We start from the raw sequence: 12,854 nt of genomic DNA on the forward strand, positions 1-12,854 counted from the left end.
CAGCGAGGGGGCTGCTGCGATGGTCAGGGTGAGGGTGATGAAAACATGATAAATGGATTCTAAGATGCTGGAGAATGATACTCAATGTGCTATCCTTTCCAGGAATTTTTGTATTTTGACAGGGGACACTATCTTAACCTAAAGGAATGAAACTTTAAGGATGGCAATTCCTTGGGTTGTGACAAGCCAGCGGGCGAAAGGTTTTGGGTGTGTGTGTGGGGGGGAGGGGGTGTCTAACAGGGTTCTTTGGGGTCCTTTAAGTTGGTCCCATGTGAGCGGGGGGTCACTACATGGTTTTCTATGAGGTTCTTGTTTGTGGTCAACATGAATCTTCATCCACATTGCATTGCAGGTGTGACGAAAATAGTTACAGCTGAAACTGTATAAAAAGATGTAATTCTACCTGATTTGAAAAGAAAAGCTCTTTCTCCACCCACATCCAAGGCCCAGGCTAAACTCGAGCCAAGGGTCCTGAGAGCATTCACTTCCCACAGCTGGTCAGTGCAGTGGCATGATGGATGGAAACCTGGGCCAGGACCAGTCAGAGGCAGGAGGTTCTTCTGCCAAATCAGTCCTGTCGCTGAAACTGCTGTAGGGCTGCCATCTCAGGAGCCACAGGACCAGAAGGGGGAGGCCGGAGTGGGAGCTCTGGATGGGCAGGGGGTGCCTGGACCTCGGGAAAAGCCCTATGCTGTCCTCAGGTCTGGACTAGGACTCTGGCTGAAGTGGTTTCTCCAACCCTGAACAACGGTTACCATCCCGTCCACCACTGGAGTGAACAGAGAAGGATTTTGGTACCCGCGGTGATGGAGCTGCTGAGAAGAGTGGTTCTTTTCACATTTAAAGATGAGGCTAGTCCATCTCCACCCCCTGGGTTGGGTTGGGTTCTTTCTGTGGTAGCAGGAAGGAGTTTCCCTGAGCCATCCGCACTCTCACCTGTCTTCCTTGTTGTCTACACATGGGCATTAATAAGACAGCTGGCTCAGGCTGCAGGTAGAGGGCGGGTATGTCTATGGCTCAAGGCTATGACCTGCCTGGGCCACCCAATGTTCCCACACTGGGCCTTGGAGGATAGTGTCTGACACCTACTTGGCACAGTTTTTCCAGCTTCCTCCCCAGACTGGCCTGGGGCCTCTTTTCCTCATTCTCACATGCTTGTCTGAAGACACACACGTGAATAAGACAGGTCCTCCCAGAGTCAACACAGCTCCAAGAAGAAGGAAGTTCAGAGTTCCCTGGGGCCTAATTTCATCGGAGGTTGGCTGAGCTCTGGTGTCAGCCTCATGGATGCCCCACCAAAGTCTAGTCACTGCCAGGACCCAAGTGAACTGCTAGCCCAGGTGGTGATCCACAAGCCATTTATCTTCTTCCTGCAGCAGTCTTGGCTTTGGCCTTAACCCACCTTTGCAAAGATGGGCCTGCAGGCAATTAGATAAGCAGCTGTGACAGGAGATGGATGCTCTGGGTAGGAGAAGGGAGGGCTGGGCCTGGCTGCTTCTCAGTCTCTGTAGCTTGTATGACATCCTAACCGAGACCAGGATGCCCCTCAGCAGTCCAGCAGCGGAAGTGGTGGTGGCTGGCACCTGGTTCTCCAGATGGCGGGAACTTGGTGTGAGGGATATGGAAGCCACCCAGAATCCTCTGCGTGCTTGCTCAAGTGGGAGAGGAGATGGTAGGCGGAAGATGGGTCCTGAAATTTATAGCATGTACTCTGGAAGCAAAAGGTGGCAACATTTCCCTCCTTAAAGGTTTGAGAGAATGTTTTAGCTTGGCTGATGGCTTGAGAACTTCCATGAAGACTCTGGAGTGTTCTGGAATACTGATAGTCATTTGGACTCCAGAATTTAGCTTCTATTATAAAGGGGCTGACAGAAAACATTCAACTTTCTAAAATGTGCTAACCCCCATCCCCCCCCCCCACCACACACACACACTCCAACATCCCCACTCCCTTTAAATGCCTCCTCCTGTCCCATGATGGCCTGGGACGAAAGGCAGGCTTGGGCAAAATGTGTGAGGAAACCAGAGCCCGTGGCGGTACTGGCACCCCAACCCCATTCAGGGTAAGATTCTCCCCCTGGCCCTGCTCAAGTGAGACTTAGAGTCTTTTAGCCAGAAGGACCCTGAGAAAACCTCTGAGTCCAAAGTTTTCAACCTTAAGTATCCTTGACCTCTATTGGTAAGTGTGACAAGTTCATGCTGATCAAATCCTGACCCCTGCTATGGAGAGGCCTGGGCCTTCTTTTTCCCTTCCTACTGGCCAAGGTTTAGGTGAGCTTTATGTCTTGTGGTGTGTATTATAAAAATAATTTAAAAATCAATTTCTGAATTGAAAATGAAGTTACAATAATACATATGTTTGTATTAAGATTCACAGGCATGGAGGGAGGGGTTTGCTCTTGATCCAGAAGGCAGTGGAGAATCCTTTATGTAGCTCAGAACAAAGGCCAAGTTCAGGGCTCCATGATTTACACATGGTAGTCCTCTCATTCACCCTATTGAGATAGATGTTGACAGTCCCATTTTACAGATAAGAGAATTGAGGCTTGGGGAGGTGGAGTGACTTGCTCTAGGTGCCAGCATTCAGAAGAGCAGAGGCAGGATTAGAACCCATGCCTATTTGGCTTCAAAACCCACGTGTTTTCCAAGATTGCAGGTGGCCTGGGAGCTGGCACACCCCCTGTGGAACCTCTGGGTTCCTGCCTCACCCTTACTAGGCTAGTGCAACATCCCTCAGTCCCTTTGAATATGCAGCAGTTGGTTCAGGTTTTCTCAATAGAGCATCTCCCTTTTTAAAAATTGAGATATAATGGCATCATATGATGTTACTTTCAGGTATACAACATAATGATTCCATATTTTTATATATATAGCAAATAATCACCACAATAAGTGTAGAGTGAACTTTCATCACCACACATAGTTGCAATGTTTTTCTTGTGATGAGAACTTTTAAGATCTACTTTCTTAGCAACTTTCAAATATGCAGTACAGTATTGTTAGTCACCATGCTGTGAATTACACCCCCAGGACTTATTTACCTTGTAACTGGAAGTTTGTATCTTTTGATTCCCTTCACCCATCTTTCCCCCAACCCCACCCCTGCCTCTGGCAACCATCAATCTGTTCTCTGTATATATGAGCTTGTTTTGTTGTTGTTTGTTTTCAGATTCTACATATACTAAGATCATATGGTATTTGTCTTTCTCTGTTATTTTGCTTAGCATAATGCCCTAAGACCCATCCATGTTGTCACAAATGGCAAGATTTTATTCCTTTTTTAAGGCTAAATAATATTCCATTATACATTTATTCATTGATGGACACTTAGGCGACTTCCATATATTGGTTATTATAAATATTGTTGTTATAAATGTGGGGTGCACATCTCTTTTCAAGTTAGTGTTTTTGTTTCTTCAGATGAATACTCACAAGTGGAATTGATCGTATGGTAGTTCTATTTTTAATTTTTGGAAGAACTCCTTACTGTTTTCACAGTGGCTGCTCCCAATAATAGTGAAGGAGGGTTGTCAGTAGGGCAACTCCTTCTACATCAGATTGGGCCTGTCAAAATCCTACCCATCTATTTGACTGAGCTCACGTGGCCCCTTTGCCTGCGACCCTCTCCAAACCACCTCTGCTCCATCCTCTCTACCTTCTACTGTTGTCCACTGTGGCTGTGTCTAAGGCCCCTGTAACTATGTGGACTTGGTTTGGGCAACTTCCAACTTAGAATCCCATCCTCTAGGCCTCTCCTCCCCTGGGGAAGTGGTCAAAAGTGGGACCTGGAAGACAAGATGAGGAAAGGGGAGGCATGTGGGGAGGAGAGCAATCACTCTCCCCTCCCCGGAGTGGGTCCAGATTTGGCCAAGAAGTGGTTTCAGGCATTGGGGTCGGGGAAGCAACAGAGTCTTTATCTCTGAGATTAAAGAGAAGGAAATCCCAGGTGCAAAAAAGGGTCACTGGATGGGAGTTGAGATGATGGCAAAAAGTGAATCAGCGGTAAAAGACCGGATTAGGCATCATTCCTGCTAGTGGGTGAGGAAGGAGGCCATATGCACAAGAGGGCAGCTGTTTGGACAGTTGCATGATGGCCACACTTTCTTCCTAGTGGGATGGCAGGTGGGCCTGGACCTCAGAGAGAGCCCCATAAAACCACTGGCATCTGGCCTGCCCTTTTAAAAGCCTGAGGGGTTTCACATCTGAGAGCAGGCCAGAGGGACATAGAAGTAGTCTGGTAAGTAGGGTTTTTAATAACTTCCCTCCCCATCAGTTGTTATGCCCACTTGCTGTGTCATCTCACCTCTTGCTCACCAGACATGGGTCATCTGAGAGGGACATGCTTCCAGGTAATGGGGCTAGGGACGCAGTGGTGACTGAGACCCAAGTGTTCCCTTCCTCAGGAAGCTCCCGAGCTACCTGCGTGGGGTCAATATCTTAGGGTTTCTGAGCCATAGTTTGTTTTCCTGTAAAATAAGGAAATGTGTATCAAGATATTTGGAAGGTGTCTAGCTCTTGGTGGGCATAGGAACAAGGTTGATTACCATGCCCTTTGCTCAAGGTATAGGGCCATTGCTCAAGGTACATTGGACACAGGTATCTCTCCGGAGCCCCTCCCTTCTTCCTCCTGACTCTACCTGATATCAATCAGCTATTTTGAATTGTTCTGTCTTTTATCAGTTTTTAAGTGCTTGGTCTTAAGTACTTGATTGGATCTTCAAAATAACCACAAATATCATTATCCCCATTTTGGAGATGAGGAAACCAAGGCACAGACAAGTCAAGCAACTTTCCCAAGGTTACAGAGCTCATGAGTGAAGAGGTAGGATTTAAATCAGGATTTTTACATTCAAAGAGCGAGTCAAGCTGCTCCATTTAGGAGCAGGACCGAGTGAGGAAGCAGGCCGACCACACACAGACCCTTCAGTGGTATTTGGAGGACCAGTGTTTAATTTTGAGGAACTAAGCCAAAAGGTCAAAACTAGGGCCTAGGTTCAGGATATATACATCAAAAGAAACTGCACACACACACCATTTAGCTTAAATAGTTTTACTTTGTTCAATCAACAAGCTAAGCAGCAACTATGGGCAAGCAAGAGGGATTGGGGGGGCGGGGCCGGGGGGTGCTGGTATCTTGTCTGGGACCAGCGGTTTCCTCTCACAGCCTCCACTGTCGCTCATTCTCAGCCAGCATGTCTACTGGTTGCTGAGTTCCTCCCTCAGAATTCTCTGTCCTGACCTGCACAAGGGTTGGGGTCACTGAATGGCCAGTGTGTGGTAGTCGGCTGCTAGTCCACTGTGCTCCAGAGAGATCCAGGGAGCTGATGTTCCACATCCTGGGAGGCCGGGCTGGGCACGATGAAATGAAATGCTGATGTAAAACTTATTTGATGGTTATGAGTCAGGCAAAGGCAAGGCATTGTTACTGAGGGATTGGGCATTATCTCTGTTGAAAATGAATGACCTGAAGATCAGAGGCGCTAATTCTTGCTCAAGGTCACAGATGAGGTAAATAGAACCAAGACTTGAGTCTTGGTCTCCTGACTCCTCTTTCTCAGCTGGGGCTGGATTCTGAAATTCTTGACTCCACACTGGTTTGAAAATATGAATACTTTAAAATGTATGGCTTTCCTTGTAAAGAATGCAGTGTTAGTGAATTAGGGAAAATATAATTATGTCTCTTGTGTGCATTGGAGCTGTGTGCATCACACTCCAGAATGCAGGTCACGAGAATGGGTATTTGTTCCTTCGTGTAGAATTATTCCTGGCACATGGAAGGTACTCAGGACCTAGAGGCCCCCTGAAATGAGTCACGACCTTTGTCATTTCCAATTCATACATTGTCCACTTAACCTGGGACTTTCAAGCTGGTATTGAAGTGGCCTGGGGTCTTAGAAAAAACTCTTGTAAGTTTCACAAAAGACTTTCTTCATGAGGGGTATTGTGAACAGAAAACTGGGGAACATAAATTAGTAGCAGGTGATATAAAAGAAGAGACAGGCATGAAACAAAAGGAAGGCAAAACAGTTATGAACTAAAATTTCAAAAGATCTGTTTGTATGTTTATGGATTTATACTATACACCACCTTTCCAAAAGTATTTAAGATACATGAAATGCCCGGGGGGATGTAGTGGAGATGTGTGCAGTGTGGTATGGAGAAAAAGGTGTGGATTGAAGATAGGCAGACTCAAATTCTCTGTCTTTTCCTAGGGCTGTGACCTTAGGCCATTTACCTAGCCAAGCCTAAGCCTCAGTTTTCCTAACTATAATATAGGGATTGTCAAATATCAGGCACAGTGTATGGAAAGTGCCCATCCTGGTGGCTTCCTGATACACAATAGACCTCAAGAGGCTGGAATCTATTGTTATTGTTATTTTACCAAAAAGGAGGAGAGAGAAGCATCCTCACCATCATCACCATCACCACCCTTATCATCACCACCACCTTCATGGTTACCACCAGCTTCATCACCAGCACCTTTATCATCATCACCATCATTGTTAACACCATCTTCATCACCTTTATCATCAGCACCATCATCATCACCTTTATCATCAGCACCATCATCATCATTTTCATGATCACTAACACTATTTAGTGAGTTCTCATATAGTTTGGGTGCTACTCTAAATTCTTTTCATGCATTAATTCATTTAATCCTCACATGTAGGGATATGAGGAAAGAGATGCATAGCGAGATTAAATAACCTGTTCAAGATCACACACCTGGCCCATGGCATCAGGTAAGTAAGGCGATGGCTCCTGCCCGCATCGGGCTGTGCACGCAATCTGAGTATAGGCTCATCCTACGCATGCCCCAGGATGTAACAAGAGGACAAGACCAGTAGCTTTTCAGCTGCTCAGTGACTGACAGAATGTATGTGAAAGAATTCTAACCCACCAAGCAATATTCAAACAGGAGGCATAACAATAATGGCTTGGATGAAATATACCCTGGACTTCAGAAGTTTTTCCAACATCTTCTGCGTACGGTCAGCCCAGCCCCTTCCTTCTCCCCGCTTGCTGAACAATAAAGAACAAAGGAACCACACTGATTTCCAATTCACTCCTTGTAGCCCATCATTCAATGCCCTCAGGCAGACCAGTCATCTTGTCCCAACAAGCAGAGATGAGATGCAGCAAACTTACCACCCTTTGGCACTTGTACTATTGGAAATAAACACACAGAGGAAATCTCTCGTTAAAATGCATGCAATGTTCCTTTAAAATACACAGCCACTTTCTAAGACAGCCATTTCACTTGGCAGTTGGGCGCTCAAGGCTCCAAATTAAACAAGAGTGTTAGTGAATTGAGCCAATTCATCTGCTTCGTCCCAATGTAAATGTATACACTAGTGTGGCCATGGGTGTCTGTGTGCAGCCAGAGTGTTTACATGGTGAGAATCGAGCCTGGACAGTTAGGGTTTGATCCCTCCTTCCCACTTTGCCTCCGGTGCTCCACAGATTCTTTCCTGTCCAGAGGTGGAGATTCTCTGCACGAGGTGAGCTCACAGCCTGGCCCTGGCCCCCAGCCCAGGAAACAATGTACCTTTTGTGATGTCCTTTTCCTTTGATATTTTGGGCCACAGCAACAGGTGTGGACACCAGACCCCCATGAACTGTAGGAAGAACAGGCTTAAATGCTCCTTTGAACAGAGCACACGACTAACCTTTAGAAAGTGCCATCTTTAAGTGGAATTTTCAGTACGTGAGCGAAATTTGTAGAGAATCATTACACTTTCATCCCCTTCTTATCTTATTGCATCCCCATTTTACAGATGAGAAAGCTGAGGCCCTGAGAGGTTAAAACACTTTCCTACCATTGCTCAAGTTGCAGCGGCAGATCTGGGATTCACACTTAGGGACCCTGACTCCAGGGTCCATGTTCAAAATAGCTCTCCATTGCTTCACTGTCTGCGAGGGCACAGTCAGATTTCAGCTTTTGAGGTGTCTGCTCTAAGAGTGACTCTTCATATAGTAGGTGTGAACTTGGCCAAGTTACTTCATGTGTCTGGGTCTCAGTTTCCTCCTCTGTGAACTATCCATGTGGCATCCAGTTGGGTTGTCATGAGGAAGAAATTATATAGAATACATATAAAAGAAGTGGAGATTATGAGTTAGAAGTTATGCATACTTGTAGTGTCTTTTTAAATTTATAATGTGTTTACTCATGCTGCTTAATCTTGATGCCAACTCTTTGATCCAAGTTTTATCAATCCCAACTCAAATATGAGAAAATTGATATTCAAAGAATGACTTTACCAAGATCTTCTGAACAAACTGAAGACTCTTCTATGTGACCTTTTTATGCTAAGAGTTCACAGGTTGGGTGGGATAGGGCATGAACAATGTCATGGTCTTTATTTTGTTTTATTTTATTTTACCTTTAAGTCTCCCTGATCATTTAGCATGGTGACTTGAACATGGAAATGATTTAGTTTGTTCTTGACTGAATGAATCATGACTGGATAGAGAAGAAGTTTGATTAACCAGAAACTTGGGGAAATGCAAGTTCTCACTGAGTTTCAGATGAATCTAGAATCATTCTTGAACAAAGGCACTGATAACATATCTAAAAGGTTCCAGTTCACTCTCTTTGTTGCAGGAAGGGAAATGTTACACACATAAGTGAATCTTCATAGATTGACTAAGGATTTTACAGTGACTTCTAGCCATGCAATTATGAAACTTTTAGAATTAAAATGCATCTCAGAAATCACCTGTTCCAACTTTTTGTTCAATGGATAGAACCTAGTTGAAGATACAGACCAACTCTTCCCTCTCCATCACTATTCAGAGTTGAAATCAGATAATTTGGATTTAACTATCAAACTATTTATAAGAAAACAACCTTGAGCAAATTCTTTAACTACTTTATACCTTAGTTTTCTGACTTGTAAAAACAAACTTTGACACCTTGCTTTTTTTTACTTAACTACACACCTGGGAGTCTGTTCCATATCAATATATAGAAAGCTGCATAATTATTTAACACACCCACACACACACTTAATTATTTAATCGGTTCCCACCAATAGAGTTTATGTACTAATTTTTGTTATTGCAAACATTCCTATGATAAATCTCCTTGAACAAAAAACAAAAAACAAATAAGTTAATTCATATAAAACACTTAAAATAATGCCTGGCACATATCAAGCAATCTATAAATGCTAGCTATTATTATATAGTTTTGGTAACTAAATAATTGGAAGATGAAATATTGGAATAACTGGAAGAGGAAATAAAGTAAGAAGACATGCAGCCTATGAAGAAAATGTATCAGGTATGAATCAGTTTAGCTATGAGCAGGGTAGAAGTTATTTATACCTTACAGTCAACAGGTTTAGAGCTAGTCAGTCCAGGGCTACAGTGACACTCAGGCATTTTTAATCTGCACCCTCCATCACAGTGGCCTCTCAAAGTTATCTCATGGTCCCCATTTGCTGCTGGAGCTCCAACCATTAAGCCACATTCTAGCCAATAGGAAGGAAAATGGCAAGGAAGAGGGCAGGAACAAAGGAGACAACTTTGCTTTTAAAACCATCCCCAACAAGTAACACACACCATGTTAACCCCATTGGCCAGGACTGAGTTCACATGGTCACACAACTGCAAGGAAGGCTGGGAAATGTAGTTTTTAATCTGACAGCCAGGTGCCCCATAACAATCATGGATCTAAATACTGTGGAAGAAGAAGAGAATAGGTATTGGGGGACAATCAGTAATCATTGCTACAGGGAGTTTGTGGAACTTGGGGAAAGTCAATCCTGCAGCCTTTGTTTTGGTAACAGGGTGTCTTTTGGTCCAAGCTAAAAGTTTTTGGATTCATGCCTCAAGGATTTTCATCAAAATGACCTTCTCTTCAAAATGTTGCTTCTCTGCCGAAACCGGTTTGGCTCAGTGGATAGAGCATCGGTCTGCAGACTGAAAGGTCCCAGGTTCGATTCCGGTCAAGGGCATGTTCCTTGGTTGCGGGCACATCCCCGGTGGGGGGTGTGCAGGAGGCAGCTGGTTGATGTTTCTAGCTCTCTATCCCTCACCCTTCCTCTCTGTAAAAAATCAATAAAATATATTTTTTAAAAAAAATGTTGCTTCTCTGAATCATGTCTAGCAGGCTAGTGCAACAGGGTAGAGACTCCCCGTCCCCATGGTGGGGGTGTGTGCTTCAGTTGCTTAGCCCTTGAATGACTTTGCAGTAGCCTGAGACATGTCTATGAAGAGCTGCATATCATGTGTGGCTTATGGAATCAGCTCGCCTGACTTACACTGTCAGAGATCCGCTTGACTCAATACTGAGCCCAGGTCAGGCCTTGAAAGTTTGAGCTACACACCTGGGATTTTGTTCCATTCCTGATAGGGTTTCTCTAAAGCTCTTCTTTTTAACCATGCAATACAGACCTTCTGGTTACTTGAAACACCTAGTAAACCCCATTCGCATTGATTGTGATTCTGTATTCATTAGAATTCCTCCTCTTATTCTGGACCCAATCTCCTTCTCATTCCAGGAAGTGATCACTATCTAAAGTAGTCCCACCTGTGGCAGGAATTCGTCAGGATGCACACTAATTCCTTTCTGGGAATCAAAGCAATCTTGAAAGCAGTTTTTCTCCCTATATGGACATCATCTCTCTATTTTTCCTCTCTCTGTCTCTCTCTTTCCCTCGTTCCTTCTGTTTGGAAATGTCATGTAACATGGGCAGGGGTACTGGCTGCCCTGTGACCCATTTTTTGCAGGCAGAGACCTCTGAGGGCACAGGGTGTAATCTGGAATGAGAGATGGCACGAGTCACGCACAGGACATGACAGAGAGGGGCTACTGCCGTCACAGCCTCCGGGGAGGGGCCTTTTGCTTTTCCGAGGAGCTGAGCACCTCTGTGTGAGGGTATCTCCTATCTGTGGCCAAATTGTGGGCTAGGTGGAGTTGGCTTTCACTTCCTCCAGCTCCACTTCATAAACCCCCTGCTCTCCCTCCTCAGCCCCGCCCCCCCCCCCCCCGCCCCCCAACTCAGGGCTCTGGTTACTTCTTACTCTGCCCATCCTCATCCCTCTCAAGTCTCTACCAGTTTCCCATTCTCCTAAACATTTCTTAACTATTCCATTATTCAGTTCTCCAAAGCCACTTGACACTTTTAGGGGAGTGAACTATTGATAGATAAACGAGTACTAAACGTGTTGACTGACTCATCAAAGTTGGAGCAACAATGTGATTTTGGGGTAGTAAGACAAATGTTAGCAATTAAAAACAAACAAACACATTAATGTTTGCATCAAGAGTTTGGTGGTTAACCCACCAATATCATACAGATAGTAAATTATGGAGGTGGGTTCAAAGCCAGGTTCTCTATTGATTGCTGTTCCTGGCCCCAAGGGAAATTTCAGAAAGGGCAGCAAGATGACATTTGGGGGCAAATGGGTCTTTCGGGGAGGCCTTGCCCCTCCCTTACAGACAGGGAGTGGGCTTCTAGGAGAAGTGAAATACATGGCAACTTGGGTTCACGGTTTAACTTGAATGTAGCTGGGAGGAAAGTTAACCAGGAATCAGGACTCCAGAAGTGAGTCAGGGGTAGGCTTTTGTAGGAGAAATTGGAATGAGGCTGAGGCAACCTTTCCACCTCTTTCTTCTCCTCCACTCAACCTGAAAGTACGTCAAATGATGTGGTTTCGGCTCCATTTAGCTTCTTTCAACCTGAAAGTCAAAATTTCTCTCCCAAGGAGGGAAACCTGCAAGAACTGAAACTGAAGTACGTGGACCCAAAGCCCTGGGAACAGAAACTGTCCGATTTCACACAGCTCCAGATCGCTTTTCTCCTCTCCCATCCAACCCCACACCCCACACTATATTCATTCAGGGAACAAGTCAGATTTAGATGTTTTTCCAGTTGCCAGGCTCAGAAAACCATCTACACACCCAACGTATATTCTGCAGTGAGGGTGGCTGGAGGCAACAACTAATGCTTGGTTTATCTACCACCCGGTTTGACATGGTGGGCTAATCCAAAGGATTATTCCATTGAGGGTAGAAAGCTCTCCACATAGAGATACCTCAGCTATGCGAAAGGTTTTCAAGGAAGGCGAGAAAATACCTGCTTTTCTTCCTGCCCTCTCTCAATATTCTCTTCCCTCCCATGAAAAGACTGAAATGTCAGATTTACCCAAAGATGGCTACTCAGAAGGCCCGAGTCTTATGCAACTAAAGGAAGTGGCTGAGACAAGTAAGGCTCACCTAACACTGAGAAAACCAGTGGGTGGCTGTGGAATATGACTTGGAGGTTCCTATTCAGGGGTTGCCTCCAGAAGGTCTCTCCCATGGCCCCCGATGACTACCACTGGAGGCACAGTGGTGGTCATGGACTCCAGGCAGCAATGAATGTAGAAGGCCTGCTGACCACATGAGCACTCTCTGTCTCCACTGGGCTACCAGGATAGAAAACAATAAATTCTACAGCATAGAAAAGTATGCCAAGTAGTAATTCCTTTGACCTTTGGGTGGGGGTCTTAACACTTTGTGATTTACTTGAGTCCTCTGTCAACTCAAGAAGGGGCCTGAGTGAGGAAGGGAACCAAATGGAATAAAAATGAACATGTACTTGTGTCTGTTTTGTAAAGATGCTTTCGTGGATGTCGTCTCACCTCCTCTTCCCAGTGCCCGTTTGCCAATGGCTGTTCTGAAACTCAGAAACAGGCCCAAGGCCAACTATCTAGGAAATGGTTGAGCTGGAATTCCAACTGCCATCTCGCTGACTCCTTCCATAATGTCAATGCTTTCTTTCTAAAGGAAGGGATTTTCAAGATCACTTAGGAAAACCTGCCCATTTCACTGAAGAGCATGCTGAGGCCAGAAAGGTAAA

This window comes from Eptesicus fuscus, chromosome 10, assembly GCF_027574615.1.
Source record: "Eptesicus fuscus isolate TK198812 chromosome 10, DD_ASM_mEF_20220401, whole genome shotgun sequence".
Lineage (NCBI taxonomy): Eukaryota > Metazoa > Chordata > Mammalia > Chiroptera > Vespertilionidae > Eptesicus > Eptesicus fuscus.